This window comes from Capsicum annuum, chromosome 3 (assembly GCF_002878395.1).
Source record: "Capsicum annuum cultivar UCD-10X-F1 chromosome 3, UCD10Xv1.1, whole genome shotgun sequence".
In the NCBI taxonomy this organism is placed as follows: Eukaryota; Viridiplantae; Streptophyta; class Magnoliopsida; order Solanales; family Solanaceae; genus Capsicum; species Capsicum annuum.
In genome coordinates, this window is record NC_061113.1 from 247,020,981 (window position 1) to 247,039,127 (window position 18,147).

Here is an 18,147-nt window from a genome sequence, read left to right on the forward strand (position 1 = left end):
TCATCATTCTTTTGTAGCTCATGTATGTAGAAAAGCTTTGGCAAAATGTGCTTCGTTCTATCTCTATTTATGAATCCTCCCTTAAGGTGTGCTATGTATGTTGAATTATCTCTGTATAAAATTATGGGTAGATTGTCATATTTTACACCACATTTTTCTCGAATGAGATGTATCATGGACCTTAACCATACACATTCTCGACTTACTTCATGAATAGCTATTATCTCAGCATGATTCGATGAAGTGGCTACGAAAGACTGCTTTGTATATCTCCAAGTTATGGCAGTACCACCACATATGAACACATAGCCTATTTGAGACCGAGCTTTATGCGGGTTAGATAAGTACCCAACATCAGCATGACCAATAATATCGGGACTGCAATCTTTAGAATAAAACAAACTCATGTGTTTTATCCCATTTTGATGTCTCATAGTAGGAACAGAAATATACCTTGCTAACAAATTTACTGAAAATGCTATAGGCCTTGTAGTATTTGTAAGGTACATGAGTGCATCAATTGCTCTAAGATATGGTACTTCATAACCAATCCAATTCAATATATTTTGAATTTCAGCAAATAATCTATTGCTTTGAAAACTCTCCAAGAGTTCCAATGATATTCAAGCAATAAGCTTATACAATATAAGGATTATAAATAAGTTTCCCAGAAACTTTTTTATGCTTCAAGTAGTTTGAATCCTTAAAAGTTTTCATATAAGTTTTGTCAAGTGAAAATATTCAACATTTCATGAGTGACATCTTCAAATATATGGACTGCAAATCAAATAAGTTTTATACTTACCAAGATGCATCATTTCATGTTACTTGATAAATGTTTCTACGTCAGCATGCTTAAATAAATGTAGAATTTAGATCCTCGTAATCTTTCACAATATTGCGCCAATATTGTGTCAAATATATTGATGATATATCATTTCATATCGGTTCACAATGCGACATAACATTTTGAGATCTCACCACTTCATTATTTTCAGGTACATAAACCTCTCATAAGGTTTCATGAGGTGTTATGTCATAGGCTCTTCAAGCACATATTACCTTCTTATTATGATTATTTGCTCCTTATTTTATTCAAGTACTATTTCATTTAGAACCGATTGGTCTATCACGCTTCACGCATGCATAGAATTTGTCCTTTAGAGATATAAAATAGGAGCACTTGCAGCTTAAATATGAGATGCGTTCGGCATTACTTGAATTATCTTTTGAATGAGGATCTGATGATAATTCCTAACATACTTCGTAACTGCTTATAATCTCCCCCTTATGTTAGGAAAGCTAACATACATCCTCCATCTTTTTTGATGGATCCATCTTTATTCATCATGGTACATTCATTAATTGTATACCGCACATCAAAACTATTAGATGGAATAGTTGGTTCATGACCTGGAACCAATTAAAGGGACGAAATAATCATAATTTATTGGTCTAATGCATACAAGTGTTATTGTATGCAACATATCATATTTCAGATCAACACATGAAGCTTTGTTCTCATTAGCGATGGTTTAGCTATTTATCGAAGGCATTCAATGCCAAACCATCATCATCAAGATAACTTTCTTGATTGCACAATCTGAAAATTATGTTCTTAACTCAATTTTGTTGAGCAAGCAACTTTATGAATGTCAAACTGTAGGTTGACAATAAATGTACATGTGATTATCTTATTGATGCATCTTTTCAACATATCACATGATAGGTGAACGGGCCCTTATTCACCTTTTATTCTTTTCAGATTTTGAGGGATCCAATCCCAAAATTAGTTGGTCCAACCAACTTATCATGAGAACAAGCAACATTAAAGTTCATGAAGAATTTTCTAATTCTTCAATATATGTTCAATACTCAGTATGCACATCTTCAGAATATCGCAATCGTTCATGTCAACTTATGAACTTTTAATCTAGTAAACTCCAAGTTTATCATGATATGTGCTTTTGCTTTAGTAAATTTCAAATTTACTATTGCATGAATAAATTTTAGATTTACTACTTTAGAAGTAGATTTCGAAATAACTCTTCTCAGTTATTCTGCCTCATTCGGAGGTGCGTTGTGATACCATCACACTCAAGTGCACATTTACATTAATAAGTTTCTCATTCCCCAGGAATGGAATATAATTATGCCTTAAGCGTATCAAATTATGATAGCTACTACAAAATCAAATTGAGGCATACATATGATGTAGAGATCTTCTCTAGTATATCTTGTAATCATATAAGCGTGTGAAAATATCGTCACTTTTGATGACCATTATCATGTTGTCCCTCCACGCGTATATTCGTGCATTTAATCACTTGTCTTCTTTCAGACATATTATGCACTGCTACCAAATACACCTCAAGAGTGAAGTAAGTTGTCATATTTCAAACTTATCATATATTGCTACCACATTCACTTCATGGAATGGAGCATATTCAATGGGTCGAATTTCATGACTTTTCATTAAACACCCATTATTTTGCCTTAGCCATCATAATATCATCAATATGGTGTATTGAGATTCAAACTCACCATCTTATCCATATAAAGGCGTCTTAGGCATAAATCGATGAGACTTGAATCCAACATATTATCTTCCTTTTTGATAATATTATTTTTGAGGAATAAATTTAAAATATAAATGGTTCCAAACCAATTATTTTTCCTCAAATCCAATAATATTTATATTAATAGTAGCAAAAGAAAGATAACATAAAGAATTACTAACCTTGAAATCCTTCAGATTTATAATCTCACCTTGTTTGACTAAGTCTCGTGCTGATAATGTGTTATAAAACAAGAAAGAATAAAGAAGAAGAGTAGAGAGAATAGAGAGAGTAATTGTTATTTCTTCTCTTGAGGGATGAGAGATCATAAGATTGTAAATACAATGAACAAAACCCCTCTATTTATAGGGAAAATTTACTCCTAGTCTGAGTAAAAGATGGATGCCTCAAATCCTAATAGATATCAAAGTAGATCTTGATAGACATTCACTATAATGTAAATACATTTATAACATGTTTTAGGAATTTAAATTACTCACTTTTTTACTAAAGGAAATAACAACAAAATACACCAATTACAGTTAATTAACTTTATAAATCAATGATAATAAACTCGCAAAGAACATAGTAACATGCACATTATACATTTACTATACTTATTGACATTACCCCTTTTATATGCGTAATAATATTTTTTCAGATTTTATTGATACTACCACTTTCAAAGGGATTGTTTTAGGTAAAAAAAATGGAAGAAAGCCTTTAACAGATACAACATATCATCATAGTTCCTGTGCATCACATATTACATCCATGAAGAGTTCGGATCATGCTTCTACATCTCAAATTCATCGACATTATCAGTATCTAACACAAGAACATGATATACGATATTTGGCATCGACTTCAACTGCACAACCAAATCAAATTTTTCAAGGTATAATTAAGATACCTTTACTATAAGATTACTAAAATTAACATTATTTAATAAAACACTGATATACTAAATATATTCTTTTACAACATATGAAATGTAGTTGACGGTGTCAGTAGTGATGACGATGTACCAGGTTTGTCTTTACAAATTACTATTTTGCCATATGTATTCTTAAATTAAGATAAATTTATTGTAGTAAAAAAATAAGATTGAATTGTTTGAATACTTAAAATAATGCTATCTCAATGCAAGTGTAGAATGTACTGATATGAGTCACGATGAAGATGAGTATGAAGGTATGTCTTGAATCAAATAATTAAAATGTATTCACATACAAATAATATTTTTATAAAGTAGATTTATATGATTTTAATATTTTACTCAATAGAGGTTAATGAAGGCTATGCAAGTATTGATAACGAAGGTATACGTATTTAATTTCATCTTTTATAAGCATTAATCATTCTGAATAAAACTTAACATTTCAAAAATATTTATATTTATCTTATTTTTTAAGAGATTACTGGGATATAGGAGATCCAACTTATGAATGTGATCATTGTGGTGCTTATTTTTGGAATGAAGAAAGGATTAACAAGAATTTAAAATCTAAAAGACCAGAATTCTCTTTGTGTTGTCTTCATGGTAAGATAAAGTTAGCAAAATCAAAACAGCCTCCTCCGATTTTAAGACAGTTATTATTTGGATCAGGTAGCCAAAAAAAATTCTAGTCTTAAATACTATCAATAAATATAAGAATCATACTAATTTATGCACTTTTAATTATGCAGGTCCAAAAAAGTAAACTGTTCAAAGATAATATTAGAACTTATAATTCAATGTTTTCATTTACATCAATGGGAGAGAAAGTCGATGATTCTATTAATCAAAAAAAGGGACCAAAAACATTCAAACTCTCTGGACAAAACTATCATCAAATTGGTATTTTATTGACCCCCCAAGGATCCACTCTAAAATTTGCACAATTGTATATCTATGATACAGAAAATGAAGTGTGGAATAGAATTCAAGCTTTGAGGTTAGTATTGAATCATTCTTTTTTTCTTTTGTAAACTTTTGAATACTGTAATAAAATATATAACATAAAATTATTTTTTATCATCTATTCTTAACCAGTCGAGGTGAAAGCATAAATAATTTTCATGCTGAAATTGTTCATGATCTAAAGCAAATGCTTGATGAGCAAAATACTTTGACAAAATCATTCAAAATGGTAAGAGATAGATTTTAAGAAGATACTCACTCTAAGTTAGACTCAACCTGGTAGGACAACGAAACTATAATGGTAGAAGATACAATTTACCATTTGTTTCAGAGATTGCAGCTTTGGTGGTTGATGATTTTGAAGTATCACGATGTGATAGAGACATTGTTCTTGAAACTCAAACTAGATAACTTCAAAGAATTAATGAATTGAATGTTGCATATTTAGCTCTACAATATCCATTACTTTTTTCATATGGTGAAGATGGATATAGAAAGGATATTTTTTTAAATGAAAAATATGAATCAAGTCGGGGAAGAAAGTTTGTTAGCATGCGTGAATTTTTTTCATACAAAATTCAAGAGAGGAATGATGAAGTACCAAAAATTGTAAGTGCAAAGAGATTGTTCCAACAATTTTAGTAGATGCATATACAATGATTGAATCATCGAGGTTGAAGTATATTAGAACTCATCAAAAATAATTGCGTGCTGTAACGTATAAATGATTAGAAGATGTTGTTTTACATAGAGAGATAAATCTTTCTTCTCATGGTAAAAGGGTCATTTTATCATCAAGCTTCACAGGAGGTGCAAGATAAATGATTCAAAATTATCAAGATGCTATGACAATTTGCAAATGGGCTGAATATCCAGATCTTTTCATTATATTTACTTACAATCCAAAGTGACCTGAGATTATCAGATTCTTAAAGATTAGAGACTTACAATCAGAAGATCGTCCGAACATATTATATCTAGGGTGTTCAAAATGAAGTTAGATCATTTAATAAAGGATTTGAAAGATAAGCAACATTTGGAGCAATTAAATCAGGTATAGAACACCACGAAATCAATTAAATCTTTGTTTACAAGATCTTATTACTAAAAAATTTCATTATTTTATACATATATTCTGGAACTTAATGACTTGCTTATCTCATATCTCTAATTTTATAAGTTAGTGTTGTTGTATTATTTAAAATTACATATAATGTATTATTTTTTTGCAGTGATATATACTATTCCCTCCGTTTCAAAAAGAATGACCTACTTTCCTTTTTAGTCCGTTTAACAAAGAATGACCCCTTTCCCTTTTTGGCAATACTTTAATTTCAACTTTCCACATGGCATGTTTAGAACCACAAGATTAAAGGGCATTTTAGTACATTTAACACAACTTTAATTTAAGGCCACAAGATTCAAAGTCTTTTTGATTTTCTTAAATTTTGTGCCAAGTCAAAGTAGGTCATTCTTTTTGAAACGAAGAGAGTATTGAATTTAAAAAAAAAAGGATTACCTCACGCGCACATATTGTTGTTTCTTCATAATAAATGCCCAAAAGTGAGAGACATTGATCAAATAATTTCAGTTGAAATCCTAGATAAAAATGTTGATCCTGATTATTACATGGCTGTGGAAAAATTCATGATGCATGACCCGTGTGGTTTTTCTAGAAATACATCTCCCTGCATGCATAATGGTCGATGTTCAAAACATTTTTCAAAGAAGTTTGTAGTAAACACTACAATTGATGAAGATGGATATCTAATTTATAGAAGAAGGGAGGTTGACAGAACTATAGAGCGAGAGGGTATTTATTTGGATAACAAGTATGTGGTGCCACACAATAGATATTTGCTACTGAAATATGGTACACATATTAATGCTGAATGGTGCAATCAAGAAAAACTGATAAAGTACTTATTTAAGTACGTAAATAAGAGAAATGATAGTGTAACAACATCTTTTTCACAAAGTGTGCATGACAAAGATTCAACAAATGTTGATGAAATCAACATGTATTATGATTGTCGCTATATTTCTTCCTGTGAAGCATCTTGGAGAATTTTTGGATTCCCAATTTACCATAGAGAACCTCCAGTAGAAAGGCTTTCATTTCATCTGACTAATGAACAATCAGTTATTTTCTCTGATAATGATCCAATTGATTATGTTGTTAATAAATCAAGTGTAAGGGAATCACAATTTTTAAGTTAGTTTGAGGCAAATAAGTTAGATGAAGAAGCAAGATAATTAACTTATGCAGAATTCCCTCAAAAATTTGTTTGAAATAAAATTACAAAAGAATGAAAAAAAAGAGAGAATTCTGCTTTTTCTATTGGTAGAATTTTTTTGTTCCTCCTTAAAATGGAGAGCTACATTATCTCAGAATGTTGTTGAATATCATCAAAGGTCCAAAGTGCTATGAGGATCTACGCACTGTCAACCATCAAGTTCATCAAATTTTCAGAGATGCGTGTTATGCATTGGGTTTATTAGATGATGACAAAGAATACATGGATGCCATAATTGAAGCAAGTAACTGGAAAATGCCATCTTATCTAAGGCAATTATTTGTTATATTATTATTATTATTATTATTATTATTATTATCAAATTTAATGTCTAGGCCGGAATTTATTTGGAAAAAAATATGAATTTTACTATCAGATGACATCCAGTATGTAGTCAGAAGAAATATGGCAAATTTAGGTACATAAATCAAATTTCTATAGTATCTTTATTTTATACTGTAAACACTTTTAATTATTTTTTGTTTTATAAGACAAAATCCTTTTTGATAGAATATTAAGATTTTCTAACAATCATAAGACTTAACTAATAACACATACCTTAAACATAACTATATCAGTAATATATTTATATGTTACCTATATGTTTATTCTATAATTAGCTTGTGTATTTATAAAATATTATATATTAAATAAAAAATTTGAATAATTGTTCATTTTATAAGAGCAGAGCTAACAAATGATGAACTGAAAAATCAGTGTTTGTAAAAATTGAAAAATTTGTTAAAAGATTATGGAAGAACCTTTCGTGATTTTCCAACAATGCCCACACCAATTTATAATGCAAAACTAGAAGACATTACCAATAGACTCATCCTAGATGAATTGCGTTATGACAAAGGCTCTTTGACTAAGGAACATTCAGAATTGTTGAATAAATTAACAGTGGAGCAAAAGGCTGTTTATGACAGAATATTAACAGCAGTTCAACAAAATAATGGAGGTTTCTTTTTTTGGTATGGTCATGGAGAAACCGAAAAGACTATTATTTGGAAAACTTTATCTTCGGCAATAAGATTTAAAGGACAAATTGTTTTAACAGTTGCATCAAGTTGCATTGCATCACTTTTACTACCTGAAGTCGAACAACTCATTCAAGATCTGTGATTTCACTAAATGCTACTGAAGATTCAACATGCAATATAATACAGGACAGTCATTTTGCAAGTTTAATTGTGAAGATAAAGTTAATTATTTGGGATGAGGTACTTATGATGCATAGATATTGTCTTGAAGCATTTGACAAAACTCTTAAGAGATATTCTTAGATTTGAAGATGCATCTAATTTGGACAGATCATTTCGAGGAAAAACAGTTGTTCTTAGTGGGGACTTTAGGCAAATTCTCCCGGTAATTTCAAAAGGTAACAGACAATATATAGTTAATGCAACCCTTGATTCTTCTTATTTGTGGGCTAACTGTCAATTACTTAAGTTAACACAAAATATGAGGCTACAAGGTACTCACATAAGATCACACTTTAATGATCCAAGAGAATTTGTTGATTCAATTTTAGAGATTGGGGATGGTAGAATTGGTAATTCAGTTGATGGAATAGAAAAGTCCAAATCCCTGATGATCTTCTTATTCATAATTCAGACAATCCAATTTCAACCATTGTGGAAAACACATCAAGATTATTTAACTCACTGCAGTGATATGACATACCTACAAACTAGAGGAATTCTTGCTCCTACTCTTGATATGGTAGAATCAATCAATGAACACATGATTTCTCTAAATCATAGTGAAGGAATCATATTTTTAAGTTTCGATACAATTTGTATGTCAGAAGACACAATTACAGGTTTAGATCAGGTACATACACCTGAGTTTCTAAGCACTATAAAGTGCTCTGAAATACCAAATCATACAATTACTTTGAAAGTTGGTGTACCAGTGATGTTATTGAGAAATATAGATCAATCTTAGGGGTTGTGTAATGGAACAAGATTAATTATCACTCGATTAGGAAATCGGGTTATTGAAGCAAAAGTTTTATCAGGAAATTTGAATGGACAGAAATTGTTCATACCGAGAATGACATTGACTCCATTAGATGTTAGAATACCTTTTAAGTTCCAACGAAGAAAATTTTCATTAGTTGTTTCTTTTGCCATGACCATCAATAAGAGCCAAGGACAATCTTTATCTTATGTTGGACTATATTTGAAGAAACCTGTGTTTTTACACATGGCCAGCTCTATGTTGCACTTTCATGAGTTACAAGAAGATAGGTATTAATGATTTTGACATATGATGATGAAGGAGAAATTTTAAATGAAGCAACTAATGTAGTATTTAAAGAATTTTATCGTAATTTGAGTGCAGGCTGAAGCTAATCTGATCCAAAGGTCATAACAGGGTCAACAATATCATCAATTTGTTGAGGGTTCGACATAGCTTTTTTCTTTCTGTCAACTAGATAATAATAGCTCTTTGTTGATTCAGTAAGTATATAGGATAAAGTTAGATTTTACGTAAGTTATTTATGACTATTTATCCTATTTGATTATTCTCTTTGTACATTTTATTCAATTATTTTAATAATTATACTTCCAAATTTTCAGTCTCCTTCTATATATTGAGCTAATAGTAGTATGATTCACCTTCAGAAGCATGTTTAGTCAGCATTTTCCAAGCAGAATCATTCCTTATCACAAGGAGCAAAGGAGAAAACCATGCATCGTGAGAAAAAAATATTTTTCTTGGCAGATTTGAAAGTGTTAGATGCCCAGACTTCTCATGCATTATCAATTTTCCTTAACTTGAATTCACAGGATTCACGATTTCATCATCTCTTTATGTTGTTAATATTGATAGCTAATAATATGATCAATTCATCACAGAGTGAGATAAATTCACAAAAGGCAGGTTCACATGTATAATAAAGGGAAAGTCGAGACATGTAAAAGCAGAAAGGTGAAGTTGACAGAGAGCTACTTACAAACCCCCATCCATTTTTTGTGAATTCTTGACCTAGAATACTGAATTAGCAACGCGTTGAGAGGAAAAACTCCACATATGCACGGCTCATCTACTATTGCTGCAACACCACCATGGCCAGGACCATCTTTTAAAGCTCTAGCATAATCTTCGGGCAGATTAAGAGGAACAAGTCTAGATTCATCAATGTGCAGTTCTTGAATCAGATAATTACGAGCAAATGAATCCAACTGATAACCGATGGGTTCCTTTGTATTTACTAAACTTTCAATTCCTGTTATTGGTGAAGAAAGTTTCTGCATGGTAAGAATTGAGGTGAGACTGGCAGTGTAGCTTGAATTTATTGTCAAAACCACAAACAGCCATATAAGAAGGATAATGCAGCTAAGGGTTCTGACAGTGTTTTCTCCTGTATACAAAATTGTTCTTTGTTATAGAAGCTCATTCAAGTATAGTACAGAAACAACTTGACCAGCATAAGTTACTTACTCTGGACAGTAAAGAGAGTTGAAAAGCTGAACCTGCAAAAGATTTTTACACAAGAAATGATCAAAAGTCTGTGGAGAATATATGACGGCCTCTTTCATCAAGTAAATATATGCTAATTTAGTTATTTTTCAAAAAAATATATGCTAATTTAGTAGATAATATTTTTCCACCTCACCATAAAATAGTGACAAGCTGTTTACTTGGAGGTCCACGAAAATCATCATTTAATCTGTGTTCCAAAATCCAAATTACAGTGCCCACGATTAAGAAAAACACATCAGTGATACACCACATCTTGGGAGTAAATGGCCTGAGAAAAGCCCAAGCATTAGAGTTCTGCTCTTTAACTGGTGCCATTATAACTAAGCCAGATCCAATGTACGGTTGAGTGAAGTCAACCATTTTTGTTCGATTAGTTGTAATTGCTATGTCTCCTATGGCTGCATCATAAACCTGAAATAAGAGACCAAGTATATACATAGATATTCGGTGATTTGATTAGAAAATATTTCAGTTTTGAAAAGTGCAAGCACAATATAATCAACACCCCAATCACACTCCTAATTCATCGTCTCAGGCAGTTTTATTGTAGAAAAGAAATACTTATATGAACAGACGACGCTGGGACTGTTTTATCTTTCATGGGATATTTCAGACCAGTCATCATATCATTCTTAACAAATCGATGAAATGAAGCGATGATATCACAAACAGCAGTAATATAAGACATTAATGCATGTGAAATATTGCAACTGATAAGCCATGAGACATAATATTATGTCCACATCCGCGCTCAATCTCATTTGTTTTCCCAACAAATCAGAACGAATAAGCACTTCAATTTGAATCACACAAAATAATCATCAAAAATGGAAATACAGCGACAACAAACATATATGACAACAACTTCATACATAGATTAGTCCTACAAAATGGAGTCTCAAGAAGGTAGAGTATACTTTACCCCTATCTCAGAGGTTGTGAGTTTTTTTTCAGTAGTAGACCCTCAGCTCAAGCAAAACGTTCATAAGCAGTTTTGAGTAAAGTGTAGGAAGTACAAAAAACATCAGATAAGTACGCAAAACAGCTGATATTAATAGAAAAGAAATTACAACACAATAGTACATAATTTAGGTAAAAGAAACTAGAGATAGTAACAGAAATCGATGGACAGGAAACAAAAATGTTACATTAATAAATCTCGAATAAATCTCGAGGTTCATTGCAAAACTAGAGTATAACAACACTATAAATGATACTATGAATTGTGATTCAAAACCATTTACAAAATCAGACTATAATTGATATAAGAATATAAAATATAATACTACTGTCTTTAAGAATGAATAAGCAAGCCTAATTCTGATATACTCAAGCTACTGATCAAATATAACAAGTTGAATTTGATTCAAACACTTAATGATAAGGGAAAGCAATTTGAGTTGAAAAAAGAGTCCTACGTGAAGAAGAAGTTTCACTTCTGAGTATATCTTGAAGAGTCCTATGTGTGGGAGGAGAAAGATTCTGATAAATAAACATGTGCTGATTTACAAGAGTTGGAATTAAAGAAAGAGTCTCACTTGAAGTAGAACTCTATGCAATGAGAGTTTTAATTAAAGGAGGAGTTTGAAATAAAGAATGACCCTTTGGAGAGCTGTGCTTAAATAAAAGATGCAACAATCAGAATAATTCATGCACTTAAAAAACAGAAAAACACAATCGACAGATTGACTTCACGAAGTGCTACTCAATCACTGAAGAAACACATTGAAGAACCTGGTCCTAAGTATAGAATCCAGCTAAGAGTTTTAGCGTTGATTTTTAGAGTTGTTCATTGTGTTTTAACTATTGATGTACTATTAGTTTCAGTGTGTTATAAACTGGATTAGAAGCTAGTCTTTGAGTTGGGGAAAACTCAGAGACCTCGGGAAAGCATACCTTGGAGGTGTGTGTAGTTAAGAATGAAAGTTTATAATTCCTAGTTGTTGAGTTATAGAGATTAGAGTTTATAATTCCTATTTATTGGTTACAAGAGTTTTGTAATCAGTCGTTGTTGAGGCTCAGAGTTATTTAGTGAAGTTGGGGTTAAGTCCTGTAGAGGTACAGGTCGTGGTTTTTTACACCTTTTTAAGCCGAATGTTTTTCACGTAAAAATCATTGTGTTCTTTACTTTCTGTTTTACTGCTTCCTTGAAACACGTCAATGAAACACGTCAGGCAACTCATTCCATCGATAAGCAACAGTTAGGTAACACATAGATTCATCCTTACATCAATAGAAAAGTATAACACATGCTTGAAGAATCAGTATGCACACCAAATTTTGGTAACTTAACCACGTCGTCCCCGCTTATAATGATCATTATCAGCAGCGTCACGCTCAGATCTCATTTGCATGTTCAAATCAGAAAACGAAAACAAATAATAAGGTAGAAAATGTTAATTGTAACTATAAAAAAAATAACAAATTACAGGGACCATTTCGATTTCATAATGAAAAAACATATTTGAGCTTAGTTTTTTACCTTCAAAATTAAAATATTACCGAGTTGTGAATGAAGACAGTAATGAGATTTTGATACAATCAGCAGATATGGATAAGAATGTGACAAATTAAATCCATAAAATGAAGTTAAATCACCAAATGAGAAAAATTGGAAGAGGATGCTAACTCTATATAAATAAAGAAGAAGAAAATTTTACTTTAAAAATGAAAAGGAAATTAATAGGAACAATAATCTGCCATTTTTTAATCGACATTGAAAAAAACTAAAGATGCAAGTAATTGGATAGTGTTCAGACAAAGAAAAACAAATAACAAAATGTTTCCTATTCTAGATCCATCTATGTATATTTTATTTTATTTTATTTTTTTAACATGAAATATTTGTTTATTTTCCTTTTGATATCTCAATTAATCAACCATCCAAAATATTATTTGTCTTGGTGTAACTTATGGAAACATCTAGCTATAACACTATTTGCTTTATTATTTTTTTCCTTGGAAGAGTAGGTTATCGGAGACTACAAATTCAAATCAGATTAATCAACTTTATCAAGACTTAAGTTTTCCGGGACATGTTTTTTTTTTTTCCACAATTTTTAAAGGTATTACAACAGGATGTGATTTTACTTAATGGTGTATGTTGCAAAAGGATGTGATCTTATAGATTATAACTTATATGTATCAAAAAAGGTGTTCGGAAGTAATGAATAAGATATACATCACCTACTCTATTTTTTCAAACATAAGTGGAGAACTTTTAGCTATAACTTTGATAAGAACAATTATAAATTTCAACTAAAAACTATAAGAAGGTGAATATTTCAATTTATAACTGGGATAAGTTTATATGCTTGGCCAAAATTTCAATTACAATTTATTCTTTTATACTTTCCGCGCATGGTACTATACTAATCTATATATTATAAACTAGAATAGCACGGCCCGTGTCAGCACGGGCCCAATATTAAGATAGTTTGATTATGTACGATAAGTTAGATTGATGTCAGTGTGAATTATAAAACATGAATACATAAATCATATTAACTACTTGATAGTTATTTTTGAAGGAGCAAAATTATTTCAAAAGATAATTATGTATGACTTACTCATATAAATAATAAATTCAATGCATTTTAAAGTTCAGATCTTTAATCATATGACTGAAATTTGATACATTAAGTATAAAATATGAGATTAAATGTTTTGTAAATTATAAAAAAAAAATTATAAGTTACAATCTGTCGTATTAATTTAAGTTATTTCACTTTGAGAACACAATAAACATACTTCTATAAATGTTTTATCGAACTTTTCTTTTGTATATGTTTCTTTCATTGAAACGTAAGAGTCATCTGTTAGAGTGTATAAAAATAATTTTGAATAGAATGTATTAGTAATGTTAGCATTAATAATGCTTGTATTAGTAATGCTGGTAGTATTTATGCTACTATTATTTCTTATACACTATTTGATGTGTTGTATTAGAACTTGTCTTTTCAATCTTGATATATTTAAATAAAGATTTTTTTTAAAAAGGAATTGCATATACATTCTAAGATTCATCCGAGATTCAGCACGGGTTCAATATATGTTATATTTGTCTCAATTTAGGTGAAACAAATATTATTTAGATAATCAATCATACTTTTAGTATGTAGTTAGGTAATTTGAGTTGTTAACTATTGTAATTTATAATATTTTTTTAATTTAATTTTCAAGTAATATACATTACTTTTCTTGTTCAAACTTTTGTGAAATTGATAGTCAATTATATTTTAAAAATAATTTAATTTTTTAATTATTGTGATTTATAATACTTTTCTTCTGTTTCAATTTAAGTGGCACTAATATAATTTCGAGAGTCAACCAAATATTTTATATTTTAAATTTTTGTAAGTTGTTGATTATTGTGATTTATCATATTTTTTACATGATTTTTGTAAAATATATAAAAAAATAAATTTAATATATTTATAATATTTTTTATGAATAATATATGTTTCTCTCTTTGTCCAGAGTTTTGTGTAGTTGATAGCCAATTATATTTTTTAAATAATTTAAATTTTTAGTTATGATGCTTTATAATATTTCTTTTATTTAAATTTAAGTGGCACAATGCTTATATGACCATAATAATTAATCAGGGGTGATATAATAAAATCACAATTGAGCAGCGACGCATAAATATCTTAAATGACTTACAACGATTAATTAGAAATGACATAGAAAAATTACTATAAAAATACTCGTGAAAAAATTTAAGTGGATCTCAAGAGTTAATTTGTCATTTTTAAATCTATTTTACCTTTCTATTAAATATTATTAATTTTTGAATACTTAAATGACTTATAATAATTAATTAGGGGTGATATTTAGTAAAACTATGGTGGAAGAAACTAAAATTATGGTGGAAGCAACCGAAACAGACATGTCATAAATGTGTATTTTACTTCTTTACTTAAATATTATTAATTTTTTAATACATAAATAATTTGTAATAATTACTTAGGGATGATATAGTAAAATCATGATTGAAGCAGCAAAAACATATATGTCATACATGTTTATTTTATATTTTTTAATTAAATATTACTCCTTACAAAGTTTAAGAAAATAAAGAAGATTTTTGAATCATGTGGCCTTAAATTAAAGTTGAATCAAATGTGTACCAAAATGCCCTTTAATCTTGTGATCTTAAACATGTCATGTGGAAAGTTGAAATTAAAGTATTGTCAAAAAAAGAAGGGGGACATATTTTTTAAACAGACTAAAAAGAAAAGTAGGTCATTCTTTTTGAAACGGAGGGTGTAATAATTTTTTAATACATAAATGACTTATAATAATTAATTGGAGGTAGTATGATAAAATTATGGATTGGATATTATTAACTGTTCAATAAATAAATAATTTATAATAATTAATTAGAGATTATATAGTAAAATTACGATTAAATCTGACATGTCATAACTGTTTATTTTATTTTTAATTAAATATTATTAATTTTTAAATATAAATGAATGATAATAATAATTAATCAAGGGTGCTATAAGAATGTTGGTGATATTTTAAAAATCAAAGGAACACTAATTATTAGGTTTATTTAGTTAAAATCATAATTCGGTAGGTTATAGATAAATCGAGAAAATATCAAATTAATCAAATAAGTTATATGATTAAAATACATTTTATATATTAAGTTTTTTAAAAATAAAATATTAAAACTTTTGGTTTGAGTTTGAGGTGGTTGAAATAACTACAATCCAACAAGTAATTAATGTTCAAAGTTTTGATTAAAAAAATTATTAACTTGTAGGAATAGTATGCTTAATCCAATACGGATAATATGATTTGCATATATAAAAATAACTAATTATCATTATTATTTAGTAACGAATTATGTTTAACCTTATATAAGTAAAATCTTGTTAGGTATTTTTCTTTAATTTCTTTTTGTTGGTATATATTGAGTTGGCACAAATCTAAAAAAAATATTTATTAAAAAATTATTTTATTAAATTAAATTTATTAATTATACATTAAAAAATTAAATTAGGCAAACCCGTATTTCATGTAACAAATAAGAAAGAAAGCAAATTATATGTTTGATATGAAATGTAAATAAGGAATAAAATTTATTTAATTATATTTATCATATTAAGTATTATAATAAATTATTATCTTATTAATAAATTTATTTAAACATAATATATTTGAAATAATTTTATATTATATAACCTAAATAAAAGTAGCATGTAGGTACCCACATTCATCCTAAATACAATGAGAAATACAATTACAATTTTTATGAAAAATAGATGATAGATGAGGGCCCACCGGAAATGAATGCAAGGCTAAAAGCCACATGTGATGACATTTATGTAAATTTTTTAAATAACATTTTCTGTAATTAATGAAAAAGAGTAGATTTTGTTTTAAAATTTTTGATAGGTCCACAAAAAGAAGCACAAAATTTTTTCAATAAGAGCTTACAATTTTATTTAAAGACCTTAATACCCTATTTTTTAATTTAATGTCAAATAAGTGATATGTTGAAACCACTCCTTCTATTATATCGAAATAAGAGAGAACAAAAACTCTACATTAAGTCAAGTGGCAGCCCAAAAATAAGCCACTTGGTAGTTTAGGACAAAATATGGTTAGGGTAGTTATTAGTTATTATTATTTTTAATTTGCTTTTTTACATTTTAAAATAAATTCAAATTTTGACAGAATTTATAGTTTTCAGTTGTTTTAAAATTCAAATTTTAATAATTATCTAGATGAGTTTTAGTCCTAATATACCAACTTGCATCTATTTTTAAAATTTGAAACGTATACAACTTCTTCCAATGTAAAACAATTTTACGTAAAAAAAAATCAGCTACAACTTCTACCTTTTTTTTCCTCTTATGTTGATCACCTTTTGCGCTATTTGTTTCAAAATCCAACAACATCTATGGCTACGTGAAATAACCAAGGTTCTAAGAAAACTCTCTTCTATATTGAAATCATGCATATTGTAAATGCTTCACGAAGGAATCTATCGTTGGAGTGTCTTATTTCTCAAAGTTTCAATTGTCGGACACGAAGACATGTTCAAAGACACTCAAGATAATGTTACAAAAGTATGCAAGTTCAAAGACACTCAAGATAATTCAAAAGCACTACTTGTGGAAGAAGAACATGAAGATGAGGAAGACCAACTTTATTAGATTGTTGCAACAAAATTAAGAAAAAAAATACATTTTTTATAATTAAGTGTTCAAATTCAAGTTGGATAAACCAACTTGAGTTTGAGGGGGAATGTTGAGATTTACCTTCCTTCTATTTTGTTATTTTCATTAATGGTAGAATATTTTTCTTTTTTCTTTTTTAGTCTAAGAATATTTTACATTATTTATTTTCTTTTAAGTGTAGGGTTTGTTAATTAAATAATATTTAGTCTTATAGCTATAAGGAAAATATCATATTTTCCTTATTTATTTTATTTAGTTTCTTATAAATAGAGATGTACTCTTTTATTTGAATCAAGAAAAAAGAATCAATCAAGAGTTTTCATTCAATTTCTGTTCAATTTTCTTTCTTGTCTTCTTCATTCCATAACAGTATCGGATAGAAGCATCATAGCTATTATATTCTACGATTACTCTTTTAGAAAATTTGAACAGTACTATTTTGATTATATTATGTGTGCCTATTTCAAATCTAATCCGCTTTTATTTAAATTGAGTATCTGAATAAAACATATTATTTTAAGATTTTATTCAAAAAAATTTAAAATTATTTATTTTTTTAAATAACATATGTTTTATTCATAATTTTTTTTTAAAAAAAATTTATGTTTTTAGGAGTACCCATGTCATCTTTTGTACTTGGTAGTATGTAATACCCATATACTTCTAAACTAGAAAACGAACCATTCTTCCTACGT